The sequence below is a fragment of the Colobus angolensis genome, unplaced genomic scaffold, assembly GCF_000951035.1.
Source record: "Colobus angolensis palliatus isolate OR3802 unplaced genomic scaffold, Cang.pa_1.0 Scaffold217, whole genome shotgun sequence".
Classification (NCBI taxonomy): Eukaryota; Metazoa; Chordata; class Mammalia; order Primates; family Cercopithecidae; genus Colobus; species Colobus angolensis.
The window spans coordinates 3,819,945-3,838,938 of NW_012115344.1; the positions used below are offsets into that span (position 1 = coordinate 3,819,945).

An 18,994-nucleotide genomic window follows, 5' to 3' on the forward strand; every position below is an offset into this window, starting at 1 on the left:
AAAAAAAAAAAAAAAAAACCAGCCCCAGAGAAACCACTACAACAAAAAGCTAGAAAACATAGCAAAAATCAACAGAGAAATTGAAATAGGGCACTAAAAATACTTGGTTAACATGAAAGAAGCAGTAATGTGAGAAAAGAAAAACAAAAAGATATGACACATGGAAAACAAATAACAAGATGTTAAATGCAAATCCAACCATATCAATAATTATGTTAAATGTGAATGGACTAAAATCAAAAGGCAACTATTACCATACAGGACTTTAAAAAAACAAGATTCAGCTATATGGTGCCTATAAGAAACAAACTTTACATAAAACAAGCAGGTTGAATGTAAAAGGATAGGAGATTAGGAGATATACGCAAATGGTAATTATGGGTGAAAGAAGAAAACACAAGTGTTTTCTTGTTTTTTCTATATATACATATATAAAAATATAATTTTTTTAAACCTGTAAGTCAGTTTTATTGTCTGTAAAATGGGGATAAAAAATTATCTCTTGCCAATATACATAGGTTTTGTTACAATAAAATGAACTAGTGAGCATGAAAGAATATTGCAATCTGTAAGATGTTCTTCCAGGAATTTTTGCATTCTAGGAAAATCAGAACATTTCTGGTAATAGAATTTTTGACATTTTGAGGAAAGATTTTTTAAGGATATATGCAAAAAGAACACTAATTCTTCTTCTCTAATTACACCATGGATTCTCTTTTTGCATTGAGATTTTGCTTGAATATCAATAGACAAGAGAAGGGGGTGGTTCAAGCACTTGTTTAGTGAGCAGAATGCTGACAGGAAGCAAGGAGCCGGAAGGACACTCCCTGTGCTTTTGGTCAGGGGCCCTCTTGGCTGGTGCCAAGGATTGTTCTCAGTGACAAGACAAATACAGAAATGCAGAGTGATTACAAAGTTCTATAGCAATTTGACATTGTATCTTATAAAAAGTAAGTATCAGTCTACATCAAATGGGAAATTAAAAACAAAAATGATTGGGTCCTAGTCTACTAAGCTTAGTCCCTAGGTGACAAAATAATCTGTACAACAAACCCACATGACACAAGTTTACCTACGTAACAAACCTGAACATGTATCCCTGAACCCAAAATAAAAAATTTTTTTTTAAAGAAAGGAAGAAAAACAAAATAAAAAAAACACATCTGTTTCTTCATCACAGATAATTTGAGAAGCACCAGTGTCAGGAAAAAAGAATAATAAACAATAGGTATACAAAAACCTCACCAGAAAACATATATGTAGTGGGATATCTTTTTGGACATTAAAGAAATGTGAAAAATCACACATATATTCCTAATGAACTTGACTATATTTTATATATATATGTTTATTTAGAAGTATTAAATTGAATTAAGTGTTAAATTTATTTTTTAAACACTGGTATAAAGGAAGGATGTTCTGATTAAGAAGGATAGATAAAGTGCAATTACAACTCTGAGTAGAGAAATAGTAAAATGCCCAGAAACAGACTGGCAAAAGCTATGGATAATTAATCTCACAAAAGGAAGCAGAATTTATTAATATAAATAACAAAGTATTACTGATGGTTAAATAATTATGAGTTATACTGAAGAATTATTTTATATTTTAAAATAGCAAAACCCAAAACAAAACAGTGTGGTAAAGCTGTGGTGAGGTTTGTACGTTTTAGGAAGCCTTGGTATTTTTAGCTCATATGGTTTTTGGATGAGTAAAAATAAAAAAAAGTTAAAAATGATTTCTCTGCTGCTTAAATTCTGATATACATCTACTGTGTGGTAAGATATGAGTTTAGAGTCATTGCATTTTTTTTAGTAGTTCCACTAATAAGAATTGTTTTTTTTTTTTTTTTGAGACGGAGTTTCATTCTTGTTGCCCAGGCTGGAGTGCAATGGCATGATCTCGGCTCACCACAACCTCCGCTTCCCAGGTTCAAGCGATTCTCCTGCCTCAGCCTCCCGAGTAGCTGGGACTACAGGCATGCGGCACCACACCTGGCTAATTTTGTGTATTTGTTTTTTTTAGTAGAGACAGGGTTTCTCCCTGTTGGTCAGGCTGGTCTTGAACTCCTGACCTCACGTGATCCACCTGCCTCAGCCTCTCAAAGTGCCGGGATTACAGGCGTGAGCCACCATGACCAGCCAAAGCTTTACTTTCTAAAAATTATATTAAAATTGATATTTCTCTATTATCTAATCATAAATTACATCAAATATGCTGTTTTGAATTTTATTTTTCCCTTTAAACATAAAGACACACATTCAATTCATTGTGCTAAATTACCAGTGTGATCACAAATTAAGAAATCCAATTCAAAGAATTTTGCATACAAGGAGTCCTGAAAGTGTTAATAACTTTTGTTGCAAAGATAATTTTATGGAAGTAATAGAAGACCAAAAAAAAAAAAAGTACAAAACAATTATTACATAAGTATCTTCCTTTTTCTGAATCACCCATGATTACTTTCTCCACCAAGCAAAAACTGACTGCATACTTATCTGTCTCCAACCTGCCCAGCCTCTTTTCCTAAACCTCCCCAACCTCTCAGGACAGACAGGCTGCTACTGTACTTTGTGCATTCTGCTATTTTTAGCAAGAGGCCTATTTTGTCAGTGTTGTCTGAATACATATTTGCCAACTCCCAGACTTTCAGTCACTTATTTATTTATTTATTTATTTATTTATTTGGTCTCTTTTCTTGTATTTCCCTTTTCCTTTTCTTTTCTTTCCTTTCTTTTTCCCTTTCCTCCTCCGTTCCTTCTTTTGCTTATTTTTTTCCCTTTAACTCCCATTCACTATTTCCATGACTGTCAAATAGTAGATTGAGCCTTTAAAATACTCCTTTTTTAAATTGTATTGTACTTTAAGTTCTGGGATACATGTGCAGAACGTGCAGGTTTGTTATATAGGTATACATGTGCCATGGTGGTTTGCTGCACCCATCTACAATATATCTTATAATAAAAATGGAAACACACAGGAGACGTGGCATATGGTGTGAGTGGGTTGCCGAGTGCATGGTGGCAGGGTGCTCCAGCATAGCCAGTGGGGCTAAGTGCTGTGTATTCCAAGCATGGCAGGCTTCCTGCCTTCCTGTGTGGCAGACTGTGGCATCAGGTAAGAGCCACTCAGGGCCCATGCTGGCTCCTCCATGGCCCTGCTCTCAGCCCCTGGCATCCAGCCCACACCTGGAGGTTGAGCTGCATCCACTGCTCTGGGTCTCAGCCCTGTGACAACTTCAGTAGGTATTCCAAACTTGGCTATGCAGGCAACATTGAGGCATAGTTTACTATTCTTTCATGCATTTCTATCAGAGAGTCAGCAAAGGTAGATGACAAAGTCCAAAGGAGAATGTTGAGGGGAGTTGATGACCTTGACTTTTTTAATACAGGATGAAGCCATTGATAAATCTATGTATGCTACAAAGTGGTCAATATGACATGGAATCACTGAAGACTGGGGTATTATGGAAAGGTTCATGGAGCAAGTGGCTTTTAAATATTTTTGAGCAGAATCTGAGGACCATTATTTTTTAATGATAGAACTTCCACTGAATACACTAGAAAATACAGAGCATTTTTGCAGAAATTATGTTTGAATTATTTAATGTACCAGGATTCTACATTGCAGTTCAGGAGGTACTGGCCTTGGCGGTATCTTGGACATCTCAACAAGTGGGTGAATGTATGTTAATGAGTATAGTAATTGACAAAAGAGATGGAGTCACCCATGTTCTCCCAGTTGTAGAAGGTTATGTAATTGGGAGCTGCATCAAACACATCCTGATTGTAGGTCATATTGCGTATTTCATGCAACAGCTGCTAAGGGAGAGGGAGGTAGGAATCCCTCTTGGGCAGTCACTGGAGACCACAGAAGCCATGAAGGAGAAATACTATTACATTTGCCCTGATATAGTCAAGGAATTTGCTAAGTATGACATGGATCCCTGGAAGTGGATCAAACAGTACACAGGTATCAATGTGATCAACCAGGAGAAATTCATAATAGATGTTGGTTACAAAAGGTTCCTGCAACCTGAAATATTTTTTTACCCAGAGTTTGCCAACCCAGACGTTATGGAATCCATCTTGAATATTGTTGATGAATATAAAACTGTCCCATTGATGTGCATTGTCCACTGTATAAGAATGTTGTTCTTTCAAGAGGTTTGACCATGTTCAGGAATTTGAACCTCAACTGCAGAGAGATTTGAAGAGTGGTACATGTCAGATTAAAACTCAGTAAAGGAGCTCAGTGGCAGGAGAATCAAACCTACACTTGCAGAGGGGTTCAGGTGGCAATCCATCACACGCAGCATTATGTCTTATGGTTTGGAAGCTTAATGCTAGCCTCAAATTTGGAGTTATTTCAGACTGTCACACCAAGAAGGCCTATGAAGAATATGGCCCCAGCATCTGCCACCACAGCCTTCTCTTTGGAGTAATGTCTTAGTGTCTGCCTTGAAAGCATCATTTAATAGTGCCATGTTGGGGAAAAAGTGTCCGTCAGAACCCAGAGAAGATCACCATTTCTAAATGACATTTGGTGTTGATGTTTGAGCAGCATGCTTGCATCACCTAGTGCATGAGGCACAGTGCAGAGTCATTTCAGTAAAAGTCATTTCTTTATGTGTTAGCTGTTGTATGCCCACTCCTTCTTCTCTCACTCCCTTTCTTCATACTTCCCTAGTTTCCCTCCTCCTTTTCACTTGAGCTTTTTTGTTGACAAATAGCATTCTCAAGGAATTCAAATGTGACTTTGAAAATTGTTAAGAGGAAAAGAAATTCAAAAATGGCCCAAAATATTTCTCCCCCAGGAAAGAGTGCAGTGGTATAAATCCTTTTTCCCCAGCCTATTTTTATAAATAAAATGTTAAAAACTTAAAATACAAAAAAAAAAAAAAAACCCAAAAAACATACCATTATTTACAGGATGCAATTAAAGCAGTGTATAGAGGAAAACGTACAGCTTTAGAAACAGAAAGAAAAAGTAATCTAAAATTGATAATTAAAACTTCCATCTTAACACTCTAGAAAAAGATGAGCAAACCAAGCCAAAAGTAAGTAGGACGTATGAAATACAAAGGTCACGGTGGAAAATGATATATACAGAACAGGATAACATTAAAAACAACCAAAGAAACCCAAAATTGCTTATTTCAGAAAGTCAAGAAAATAAATAATGTTTAGTTACATTGACCAAGAAAAAAGAAAGAAGACACTAATTCCCAAAATCAAGAATGAAAGAGAAATATCACCACAGACCTTATCCTTAAAAGGATGTTAAGAAAATGGTGTAATAACTTTAAGGTAAAAAATTAGACAGCTCAGATAAAATAGAACAATTCCTAGAAAGACACAAATTACCAAAACTGACTACAGGAAAAAGGAAAAACTATATACCAATATCGAGTAAAGAAACTGCATCAGTAATTTAAAATCTTCCTATAGAGAAAAAATATACTTCACTGGTGAATTCTATCAAACTATTAAGGGAGGAAACAATACCAATGTTACAAAAACTTTTTTCAGGAAACAGAGGAGGAAGGAAACTTCCCAACTAACTTTATTTCATTTGATATCAATATTACCCTGATATCAATATGAGACAAAGACATTACAAGAAAACACAGCTATATACCAATATCCCTTGTGAACCTAGACATAAAAATTCTTAGCCAAATATTAGCAAACGTAATTGAGCAACATATGGAAAACATTTTAAACCATAATCAAATGAAGTTTATCTCAGGAATGTGAGGTTGACTTAACATCCAAAATCAATGTAATAAACTGTATTAACAGAATAAAGGACATAACCATATGATCACCTCAATAGATGCAGAAAAGCATCTGACAGAATTCAACACTCATATATTAAAAAAAAATCTCATCAACTTATGAATAGAAGGGAACTTCTTCAAATGATCAAGGCATCTACCAGAAGCTTATAGCAAACATACTTTATGGTAAAAAAAAAATTGAATGTGCTTCCCTCTAGATTAGGAAAAATGCAAAGATACCTGTGTTTACCACTTCTATTTTACAATGCACCACAGGTCTTAGTTTGTGTAATAGTCAAGGAAAAAAAGGTATGGAAAAAAGACAACTCTTTTTATTATTAGCCTTGTATACAGAAAATCCTGAGGAACACACACACACACACACCCACATACCACACCCCCTCCCAAACTTACTAGAACTAAGAGGGGGGCTTAGCAAGTTTGTAGGGTATATGATCAATATACAAAAATCAGTTGTGTATATGGTAGCAATAAACAATACAAAGATGAAATAAAGAAAACAATCCCAATCACAATAGCATAAAAAATAAACGTCTTAGTTTGTTTTATGTTGTTATAATAGAATGTCTGAGACTGTATAAAGAGGTTTATTTAGCTCATGTTTCTCCAGATTGGGAAGTTCAAGAAGCATGGCACCAGCATCTGCTTAGCTTCTGGTGAGGACTTTAGTAGTGCATCAAAACATGGCAGAAGACCAAAGAGGAAGTGGGAATGTGCCAAGAGGCCAAACACAAGGTACAACTTTGTACAATGGGTTGCTTTATAACAATCCATTCTCAGGGTAACTAATGTATTCCCACAGGAACCAATCCAGTTTCATGACAACAAGAACTCACTCACTATATGAGAACTGCACCAAGCTGCTCAAAACGGCAGAGTCCCCATGACCCGAGCATCTCCCATTAGGCTCTACCTCTTAAAAGTTCCAACATGATTTTTGGCAGAGACACTGAAACCATGGCATTCCACCCTTGAAACCCCAAACTCATGTCTCTCTTACACTGTAAAATATAATTATTCAATCCTAATGGTCTGCAAAGTCTTAATGTACTGCAGTAGCAATTCAAAGGTCAAAGTCCAAAGTCTCATATAAGGCTCAAGGCAAGTTCCTTCTAGCTATGAGCCTGTAAAATAATAATAATAAAAAAAAAACAAGTTATTTACTTCCAAGATACAATGGTGGAATAGTCATATGGCAGACAGTCACATTCCAAAAGGGAGAAATAGGCCAAAAGAAGAAAGAGGTGACAAGCCTTGAGCAAGTTCAAAACTCAGCAGGGCAGATACTAAATCTTAAAGCTCCAGAATAATTATCCACTCCATGTGCTGCCTCCTGGGCACAGTGGGGAGTTTTATCCCTAAAGCCTTGGGCAGCCCCACCTCCGCTGCTTTGTTGGGCATAGCCACATGGCTGCTCTCACTGGTTGGAGTTGGTTACCTGTGGTTTTCCAGGCTGAGGTTGTATGTTGGCAATGACTCTATAGTTCTGGAGTCCCAGTGGTGGTCCACTTTCATGGATTCACTAGGCATTGCCCTGGTACAGGCTCTTTGTGGCAGCTCCAACCCCCCATTTTTCTGCTCAGCATTGTCTTAGGGGAGGTACACTGCAGTGGCTCTGGCCCTGCAACAAGTCTCTACCTGAACTCCCAGTCTTTTCAGTACATTCCTTAAAATCTAGGTGGAAGCCGCCATGCCTCCACTTCTCTTGTATTCTGCACATCTGCAAAACTAGTACCACATGGTTGTAAATGCCATCAAGGCTTACCGCTTGCACCCTCCAGAGTGGTGTCATGAGCTGCATCTGAGGCTGCTTGATCCACGACTGTTTGGCACCAAGGTTTATGGCTTGTATCTTGTGGGATGGCAGCCTGAGCCACACCTGGGTATGATTGTGCCATGGCTGGGGTGGCTGCTGAGGGCTGTGCCAATATTTGGGGAGCAGGATCTCAAAACAGCTACACAGGGCAGTGATGCATGGGTCCTGTCTCTTAAAACCATTCTGTCCTCCTAGACCTCTGGAGAGGCAACCTCTAAAATTTCTGAAATGCCTTCAAGGGTCTTTAAAAAACTGTCTCAATAATTATCAACTGGCTTTCTTCTCTCAGTGCTAATCTCTTTAGTATTTGTTGTTCTGCTGCAACCTTGGACTCCTCTCCTGAAAATGCTCTTTCATTCTCTACCACATGGCCAGGCTATTAATTTTCAAATTTTTATGCTTGCTTCCCTTTCATTTTGCATTTCACTGAATGTAGTAAACAGTAGGTACATAGCTGCTCTATATTTTGCTTAGAAATTTCTTCTGCCAGGTACCCTAGTTCATCACTCTTAAGTCTAGCCTTCCACAAAACCTTAGGGCACAAAGCGTTAGATACAAGACAGCCAAATTTTTGCTACAGTGTAACAAGGATGACTTTGTCTCCAGTTCTTAATACCTTGTTCCTCATTTCTATCTGAGATCTCATTAGAATGGCCTTTGCTGTCCATATTTATATCAGCAGTGTGGTAATGACTACTGAACCAGTCTCTAAGAAATTCTAAACTTTCTCTCATCTTTTTGTTGTCTTCTGAGCCCTCACCAAAATTATACTTAATGCTCTGTTTATGACAATACAGTCTTTTTCTACTCTGCTCCTTCAAACTTTTCCAGCCTCTGCCCATTACCCAGTTCCAATGAGGCTTCTGCATTTTCGAGTATCTATATAGCAACATCCCACTCTCAGTACCAATTTTCTGTCTTAGTCCGTTTTGTGTTGCTATAACAGAATACTGGAGACTGAGTAATTTATAAAGAGATATATTTGGCTTGCAGTTCTGCAGGCTGGAAAGCATGGCACTGGCATCTGCTTGGGTTCTGGTCAAAGCTTTAGTGTTGTGTCACAACATGGTAGAAGAAGGTTAAAGGAGAGTAGGCATGTACCAAGAGGCCAAGCATGAAGCGTGACCTCACTGTATAGGAACTCATTTTCATGGTAACTAATCCATTCCTGAGAGAACTAATCTAGTCTCACAAGAGTGAGAACTCACTCACTAGTGTAAGAATAGTACCAAGCTGCCCACAAAGGAAGAGCTCCCAAGACCCAAACACTTCCCGTTAGGCCCCACCTCTTAAGCATTCCAACATGAGTTTTGGTAGGGACACTCAAACTATAGCAATAATAGAATAATTAGGAAAACCTTTAACAAAATAAGTGCAAAACCTTTGCACTGAAAACTAAAAAACATCACTCAGATAAGTGCCTAAACAAATGGAGAGATATATCATGTTAATGGATTAGATGACTCAATATTGTTAGATGTCAATTGATCTACAAATTAACTGCAATTCCTGCCAAAAGTCTAGAAAGATTATTGGAAAAATTGACAAGCTGATTCTAAAATCATATAGAAATACAATACTATCTAGAATAGCCAAAACAATCTTGCTAAGTAAGAACGAAGTTAGAGTACTTAATACTGCCTTGTTTTAAAATTCAGTGTAAAGCAAAAGTAGTTAAGACAGTGTAGAATCTGCATTAAGAGAGATAGATTGATCAATGGAATTAAGGGGAGTTCAGAATCCAACCCACTTTCATTTGATGAAAGTCAATTGATTTTCATCAAAGATGCTAAGACAATTCAATAGGAAAACGATGTTCTTTCTATAAATGATTCTATAAGAATTGGTTATTCATTTACAAAAACTAAACCTAGATCCTTAGGTCATATACGGAAATTAACTAAAATGGATGATAGACCTAATTGTAAGAGCTGAAACTGTAAAACGTCTAGGAAAAAATACAGGAGAAAATATTCGTGACCTTGGACTAAGCAAAGGTTTCTTAGATATAATACCAAAAACATGATCCATAAAAGAAAAACTGATAAACTGGGACTTCATCAAAATGATGACATCTTTGCTTTTCAAATATTTCTTGAATAAATGACAAGAGAGGATCGTTCCAAGATGGTCAAATAGGAACAGCTTTGGTCTGCAGCTCCCAGTGTGATCAACGCAGAAGCCAGGTGATTTCTGCATTTCCAACTGAGGTACCTGGTTCATCTCACTGGGACTGGTTGGACAGTGGGTGCAGCCCACAGAGGGTGAGCCGAAGCAGGGCGGGGTGTCACCTCACCCAGGAAGTGATGCAAGGGGATGGGGGATTTCCCTTTACTAGCCAACGGAAGCTGTGACAGACGGTACCTGGAAAATTGGGACACTCCCACCTTAATATTGTGATTTTCCAATGGTCTTAGCAAATGGCACACCAGGAGATTATATCCCACTCCTGGCTCAGCGGGTCCCACAGCTACAGAGCCTTACTCACTGCTAGCGCAGCAGTCCAAGATTGAACTGCAAGGCTGCAGCCTGGGCTGGGGGAGGGGCATCTGACATTGCTGAGGCTTGAGTAGGTAAACAAAGCAGCTGGGAAGCTCCTTTGAGCTCCACCACAGCTCAGTGAGGCCTGCCTGCCTCTGTAGACTCCACCTCTGGGTGCAGGGTACAGCTGAATAAAAGGCAGCAGAAATTTCTGCAGACTTAAATGTCCCTGTCTGACAGCTATGAAGAGAGCAGTGGTTCTCCCAGCACGGACTTTGAGCTCTGAGAACGGACAGAGCTGCCAGTAGGGGCCGATTGACACCTCACATAGCCAGGTGCCCCTCAGAGACGAAGCTTCCAGAGGAGGGATCAGGCCGCAATATTTGCTGTTCTGCAGCCTCCGCTGGTGATACCCAGGCAAACAGGGTCTGCAGTAGACCTCCAACAAACTCCAACAGACCTTCAGCTGAGGGACCTGTTAGAAGGAAAACTAGCAAACAGAAAGGAATAGCATCAACATCAACAAAAAGGACATCCACACCAAAATCCCATCTGTAGGTCACCATCATCAAAGACCAAAGGTAGATAAAATCACAAAGATGGGGAGAAGCCAGAGCAGAAAAGCTGAAAATTCTAAAAACCAGAGCGCCTCTTCTCCTCCAAAGGATCGCAGCTGCTCACTAGCAATGGAACAAAGCTGGACAGAGAATGAATTTGACGAGTTGTCAGAAGCAGGCTTCAGAAGGTTGGTAATAACAAACTTCTCTGAGCTAAAGGAGGATGTTCAAACCCAAGGCAAGGAAGCTAAAAACCTTGGAAAAGATTAGATGAATGGCTAACAAGATTAAACAGCATAGAGAAGACCTTAAACGACCTGATGGAGCTGAAAACCATGGCACGAGAACTACGTGATGCACGCACACGTAGCCAATTCGATCAAGTGGAAGAAAGGGTATCAGTGATTGAAGATAAAATGAATGAAATAAAGCGAGAAGAGAAGTTTAGAGAAAAAAGAGGAAAAAGAAATGAACAAAGCCTCCAAGAAATATGGGACTATGTGAAAAGACCAAATCTACGGCTGATTGGTGTACCTGAAAGTGACAGGGAAAATGGAACCAAGATGGAAAACACTTTTCAGGATATTATCCACGAGAACTAACTTCCCTAACCTAGCAAGGCAGGCCAACATTCAAATTCAGGAAATACAGAAAACACGACAAAGATACTCTTCGAGAAGAGCAACCCCAAGACATAACTATCAGATTCACCAAGGTTGAAATGAAGGGAAAAATGTTAAGGGCAGTCAGAGAGAAAGGTCAGGTTACCCACAAAGGGAAGCCCAGCAGACTAACAGCAGATCTCTCCACAGAAACTCTACAAGCCAGAAGAGAGTGGGGACCAATATTCAACATTCTTAAAGAAAAGAATTTTCAACCCAGAATTTCATATCCAGCCAAACTAGGCTTCATAAGTGAAGGAGAAATAAAATCCTTTACAGACAAGCAAATGCTTAGAGATATTGTCACGACCAGGCCTGCCCTACAAGAGCTCCTGAAGGAAGCACTAAACAGGCAAAGGAACAACCAGTACCAGCCACTGCAAAAACATGCCAAAATGTAAAGACCATTGATGCTAGGAAGAAACTGCATCAACTAACAAGCAAAATAACCAGCTAACATCATAATGACAGGATCAGTTTCACACATAACAATATTAACCCTAAATGTAAATGGACTAAATGTTCCAATTAAAAGACACAGGCTGGCAAATTGGATAAAGAGTCAAGACCTATCAATTTGCTGTATCCAGGAGACCCATCTCATGTGCAGAGACACACATAGGCTCAAAATAAAGGGATGGAGGAAGATCTATCAAGCAAATGGAAAACAAAAAACGGCAGGGGTTGTAATCCTAGTATCTGATAAAACAGACTTTAAACCAACAAAGATCAAAAGAGACAAAGAAGGCCATTACATAATGGCAAAGGGATTAATTCAACAGGAAGAGCTAACTATCCTAAATATATATGCACCCAATACGAGCACCTAGATTCATAAAGCAAGTCCTTAGAGACTTACAAAGAGACTTAGACACAATAATAATGGGAGACTTTGACACCCTACTGTCAACATTAGACAGATCAACGAGACAGAAAGTTAACAAAGATACCCAGGAATTGAACTCAACTCTGTACCAAGCAGAACTAACAGACATCTACAGAACTCTCCACCCCAAATCAACATAATATACACTCTTCTCAGCACCACATCGCACTTATTCCAAAACTGACCACATAGTTGGAAGCAAAGAACTCCTCAGCAAATGTAAAAACACAGAAATCACAACAAACTGTCTCTCAGACCACAGTGCAATCTAATTAGAACTCAGGATTAAGAAACTCACTCAAAACCACTCAACTACATGGAAACTGAACAACCTGCTCCTGAATGAATACTGGGTAAATAACAAAATGAAGGTAGAAATAAAGATGTTCTTTGAAACCAATGAGAACAAAGACACAACATATCAGAATCTCTGGGATGCATTTAAAGTAGTGTGTAGAGGGAAATTTATAGCACTAAATGCCCACAAGAGAAAACAGAAAAGATCTAAAATTGACACCCTAACATCACAATTAAAAGAACTAGAGAAGCAAGAGCACACAAAATCAAAATCTAGCAGAATGCAAGAAATAACTAAGATCAGAGAGCAGAACTGAAGGAGATAGAGACGCAAAAATCCCTTTTAAAAATCAATGAATCCAGGAACTGGTTTTTTGAAAAGATCAACAAAATAGATAGACCACTAACAAGACTAATAAAAAAGAAAAGAAAGAAGAATCAAATAGATGCAATAAAAAGTGATAAAGGGGATATCACCACCGATCCCACAGAAATACAAACTACCATCAGAGAATACTATAAACACCTCTACGCAAATAAACTAGAAAATCTAGAAGAAAAGGATAAATTCCTGGACACATACACCCTCCCAAGACTAAACTAGGAAGAATTTGAATCCCTGAGTAGACCAATAACAGGCTCTGAAATTGAGGCAATAATAAAGAGCCTACCGACCAAAAAAAGTCCAGGACCAGATGGAGTCACAGCTGAATTCTACCAGAGGTACAAACAGGAGCTGGTACCATTCCTTCAGAAATGATTCCAATCACTAGAAAAAGAGGGAATCCTCCATAACTCATGTTATGAGACCAGCATCATCCTGATACCAAAGCCTGGCAGAGACACAACAAAAAAGACAATTTTAGACCAATATCCCTGATGAACATCAATGCGAAAATCCTCAATAAAATACTGGCAAACCGAATCCAGCAGCACATCAAAAAGCTTATCCACCACGATCAAGTGGGCTTCATCCCTGGGCCTCAAGGCTGGTTCAACAAATGCAAATCAATAAACGTAATCCATCACATAAACAGAACCAAAGACAAAAACCACATGATTATCCAATAGATGCAGAAAAGGCCTTTGACAAAATTCAACAGTCCTTCATGCTAAAAACTCTCAATAAACTAGGTATTGATGGAACATATCTCAAAATAATAAGAGCTATTTATGACAAACCCACAGCCAATATCATACTGAATGGGCGAAAACTGGAAGCATTCCCTTTGAAAACTGGCACAAGACTGGGATGTCCTCTCTCGCTACTCCTATTCAACATAGTGTTGGAAGTTCTGGCCAGGGCAATCAGGCAGGAGAAAGAAATAAAGGGTATTCAGTTTGGAAAAGAGGAAGTCAAATTGTCCTCATTTGCAGATGACATGATTGTATATTTAGAAAACCCCTTCGTCTTAGCCCAAAATCTCCTTAAGCTGATAAGCAACTTCAGTAAAGTCTCAGGATACAAAATCAATGTGCAAAAATCACAAGCATTCCTATACACCAATAACAGACAAACAGAGGGCCAAACCATGAGTGAACTCCCATTCACAATTGCTACAAAGAGAATAAAATACCTAGGAATCCAACTTACAAGGGGTGTGAAGGACTTCTTCAAGGAGAACTACAAACCACTGCTCAATGAAATAAAAGAGGACACAAACTAACGGAAGAATATTCTGTGCTCATGGAATAGCATGGAAGAATCAATACTGTGAAAATGGCTATACTGCCCAAGGTAATTTATAGATTCAATGGCATCTAACCAAGCTACCAATGACTTTCTTCACAGAATTTGAAAAAACTACTTTAAAGTTCATATGGAAACAAAAAAGAGACTGCATTGCCAAGACAATCCTAAACAAAAAGAAGCTGGAGGCATCATACTACCTGACTTCAAACTATACTACAAGGCTACAGCAACCAAAACAGCATGGTACTGGTACCAAAGCAGAGATATAGACCAATGGAATAGAACAGAGTCCTCAATAACAACACACATCTACAACCATCTGATCTTTGACAAACCTGACAAAAACAAGAAATGGGGGAAGGATTCCCTATTTAATAAATGGTGCTGGGAAAATTGGCTAGGCTTATGTAGAAAGCTGAAACTGCATGCCTTCCTTACACTTCATACAAAAACTAATTCAAGATGGATTAAAGGTTTAAATGTTAAACTTAAAACCATAAAAACCCTAGAAGAAAACCTAGACAATACCATTCAAGACACAGGCATGAGCAAGGACTTCATGACTAATACACCAAAAGCAATGGCAACAAAAGCCAGAATAGACAAATGGGATCTACTTAAACTAAAGAGCTTCTGCACAGCAAAAGAAATGACTGTCAGAGACAACAGGCAACCTACAGAATGGGAGAAAATTTTTGCAATCTACCCATCTGACAAAGGGATAATATCCAGAATCTACAAAGAACTTAAACAAATTTACAAGAAAAATTCAAACAACCCCATCAAAAAGTGGGTGAATGATATGAACAGACACTTCTCAAAAGAAGACATTTATGCAGCCAACAGACACATGAAAAAAATGCTCATCATCACCAGTCATTAGAGAAATGCAAATCAAAACCACAAAGAGATACCATCTCACAACAGTTAGAATGGCGATCATTAAAAAGTCAGGAAACAACAGATGCTGGAGAGGATGTGGAGAAACAGGAACACTTTTACACTGTTGGTGGTTGTGTAAACTAGTTCATCCATTGTGGAAAGACAGTGTGGCGATTCCTCAAGGATCTAGAATTAGAAATACCACTTGACCCAGTGATCCCATTACTGGATATATACCCAAAGGATTACAAATCATGCTACTATAAAGACACATGTACCTGTATGTTTATTGCGGCACTATTCACAATAGCAAAGACTTGGAACCAATCCAAATGTCCATCAATGATAAACTGGATTAAGAAAATGTGGCACATATACACCATGGAATACTATGCAGCCATAAAAAGGATGAGTTCATGTCCTTTGTAGGGGATGAAGCTGTAATCCATCATTCTGAGCAAACTATTGCAAGGAGAGAAAACAAAACACTGCACGTTCTCACTCATAGGTGGGAATTGAATAATGAGAACACTTGGACACAGAGCGGGGAGCATCACACACTGGGACCTGTTGTGGGGTGTGGGGGAGGGGGGAGGGATAGCATTAGGAGATACACCTAATGTAAATAACGAGTTAATGGGTGCAGCACACCAACATGGCACATGTATACATGTGTAACAAACCTGCACATTGTGCACATGTATCCTAGAACTTAAAGTATAATAATAATAAATAAATAAATAAATAAATAAATGAAAAGGAAAGCTATAGACTGGGAGAAAATACTGCTAAATATATATCTAATAAAGAACTTATATTAGGCCAGATGTGGTTGCTCATACCTGTAATCCCAGCACTTTGGGAGGCCAAAGCACGAGGATCACTTCAGCCCAGGAGTTTGAGATCAGCTTGGACAACATGGCAAAATCCTGTCTCTGCAAAAAATTTAAAAATTAGCTGGGCATGGGGGCAGGTGCCTGTAGAGCTAGCTACCTAGGAGGCTGAGGTTCAAGGATCATGTGAGCCCAGGAGGTCAAGGCTACATGAGCTGTGATGGAGCCACTGCACTGCAGCCTGGGTGACAGAGTGAGATCCTGTCTCAAAAAAACAAAAACAAAGACCAAAAAAACCAACAACAAAAACAAAATAGCATAACTTACATTTAGAATACATAAAGAACTTTTATAAGAATTAAAAAAACCTAATTTTTAAAGTGGGCAAAAGATTTCAATATATACTTCATCAAAGAAGGTATATGAATAAACGCAAATAAGCCAGGTGAAATGCAAATTAAAACCAAACTGAGATAACTCTATAAACACACTAGAATGGCTAAAATAACAGGATTAATCATACCAAGTATTGATGAGGATGTGAGGAAACCAGAATCACTACACATTACTGCTAGGAACATAAAACAGTACAGTCACTTTGGAAAATAAATTGGCAGTATCATTAAAAATTTAGCTGGGCATAGTGCTGAGTGCCTGTAGGCCCAGCTACCCAGAGGCTGAGGTGGGAGAATTGCTTGAACCTATGAGTTAAAGTTCAGCCTGGATAACATAGTGAGACCTCATTTCTTAACAACAACAACAAAAAAATTAAACATACTTATACAATACAATCCCATCAATTCTGTTTCCAAAGGAAGTAAAAATATGTCTATCCAAATGTTGATAGCAGCATTGTGTATAGTAACTCCAAACTGGAAACAGTGCAAATTACATCAACTGGTGAATGGATAACCACAGTGTGGGTCATGATCATAAAATGGATGGATTACCCACACATACACTCAACAGTTTGTTTAGAACTCCAAAACATACTGCTAACTGAAAGTCAGGTACATAAGACTACATATTGTAAGTTAATCTATTTAACTTTTTTTTTTTTTTTTTTGAGACAGCGTCTGGCTCTGTTACCCAGGCTGGAGTGCAGTGGCATGATCTTGGCTCACTGCAACCTCCACCTCCTGGGCTCAGGCCATCCTCCCACTTAAGCCTTTGAGTAGCTCAAACTACAGGTGCGCCATCACGCCCAGCTAATTTTTGCATTATTAGTAGAGATGGGGTTTCACCATGTTGCCTAGGTTAGTCTCGAACTCCTGGGCTTAAGTGATCTGCTCGCCTTGGCCTCCTAAAGTGCTCGGATTACAGGCATGAGCCACCGTGCCCGGCCAATCTATGTAACTTTTTATGGAAGGCAAAACTATAAAGAAAGCAGATCATTTGTTACTTGGGACTTGGGGAGGTAGGAGTGAGGATTTAATTCAAATAAGCATGAGGAAATTTTTTGAGATTATGTAAGTATTCAAAAACTGAAGTTTTGTAATTGTTGTACAACTGTATAAATTCACCAAAACTCATCAAAATGTGCATTTAAAATAAATAAATTTTGTGGTCTGTACATTATACCTCAAAAAAGCTGATAAAATATAAATTGGAAGAAAACTACTGGAAAACAGTAAGTTGGAGACGAATGAGGGTGATCAAAATTAAAGAATCCTTCTAGAGGGAACTAGAGATTTTAATTTTAAAATTAGGTTTTTTATTACTTGTTAATTCAAGTACACATTTTAAATTTCAAGGGTAATCATGAATAGAATAGAACAAGAACATACAACTTTTAAACAAATAGAGGGGAAAAACCTTGATCAATCTAATAGAATGCATTGGGGAAAAGAATTAGAGAAACAAAATGGTTAAGAGAAAGCACAAAATATGATGACAGAAGTAAATATAAATTTATCAATAAACACAATAAACTTACATGGTCTAAATTAGTTAAAGACAGACACTTGAAAACTGGATTAAAAACATGAAAATCCAGGTATAACCTGTAATAGTTAAAAACATGAAGACACCAAATTCTGAAGGCATGAGAAGAGTAAATGATAAATAAAACAAATATTAATCAATATATGGCTGATATAGCTATTGTCATATCAAAAACTAGAATTTAAGACAAAAAACATTCTGAGGAATAAGTCATTACATAAAGACATGTATGCATGTAACAATTCAACCTTAAAATATATGAAGCATAAATTGACAGAATTACAAAGAAAAATGGCTAAATCCTCAACCTTGAAGAAACTAAACCTCTGAGTCAATGATAATCAAAAAGTAGTAAGACTATCTCAGATTTTAACAACTGTATTAAAAAAGCTTAATTTAAAGGAAATATATAGACTTCTGTACCCTCAAATTAGAGAATATATATACTTTGAAGCCTGCTAAAGTCTTAGGAGAACTGAACCTATACTAGCCTACGAATCAAATCACAACAAATAAACAAACATAACATGCGGCTTATACTCTGTAACCAAAATGCAATTTATACTAGAAAAAAATGTAAATTTCTTTCGTTTTCAAACTAAAGGCAGACCTTTAAATAAGTTTTGAGTCAAAGAAGACATGAAAACAAAAATCAGAAAATATTTGGGAGTGAAATACTACATAACAAAACTTGTGAGATAGAGCTGAGGCAGTACTGAAAGGGTAATTTATATCTTTAAATGTTTACATTGAAAAATAGACAGGCTGAAAATTAGTTAAGTGTTCACCTTAGGAAGTTTAGAAAGAGAAAAACAGACTGGGCATGGTGGCTCAGGCCTGTAATCCCAGCACTTTGGGAAGCCAAGGTGGGCAGATTACCTGAGGTCCGGAGTTCTAGACCAGCTTGGACAACATGGTGGAAACCCTGTCTTCACTGAAAATACAAAAATTAGCTGGGTGTGGTGGCAGGTGCCTGTAATCCCAGCTACTCAGGAGGCTGAGGCAGAAGAATTGCTTGAGCCCGGGAGGCAGAGGTTGCAGTGAGCTGAGACGGGGCCACTGCATTCCAGCCTGGGCAACAGAGCAAGACTCTGTCTAAAAAAAGATCAGAGTAAACCTAAATGAAATAAATGAAAGGAA

General features: G+C 38.1%; 1 protein-coding gene and 1 pseudogene across 2 annotated transcripts in view; one reads left to right on the plus strand and one right to left on the minus strand.

The window, feature by feature from the left end:
- SLC9B1 (solute carrier family 9, subfamily B (NHA1, cation proton antiporter 1), member 1) overlaps nucleotides 1–18,994 on the minus strand; it is a 126,676-nt gene that overhangs the window by 60,781 nt on the left and 46,901 nt on the right. The window lies entirely within an intron of this gene.
- LOC105512681 lies at nucleotides 3,254–4,886 on the plus strand (annotated as a pseudogene). The gene has a single exon (XR_001001894.1). The product of XR_001001894.1 is annotated as an actin-related protein 3C pseudogene (transcript).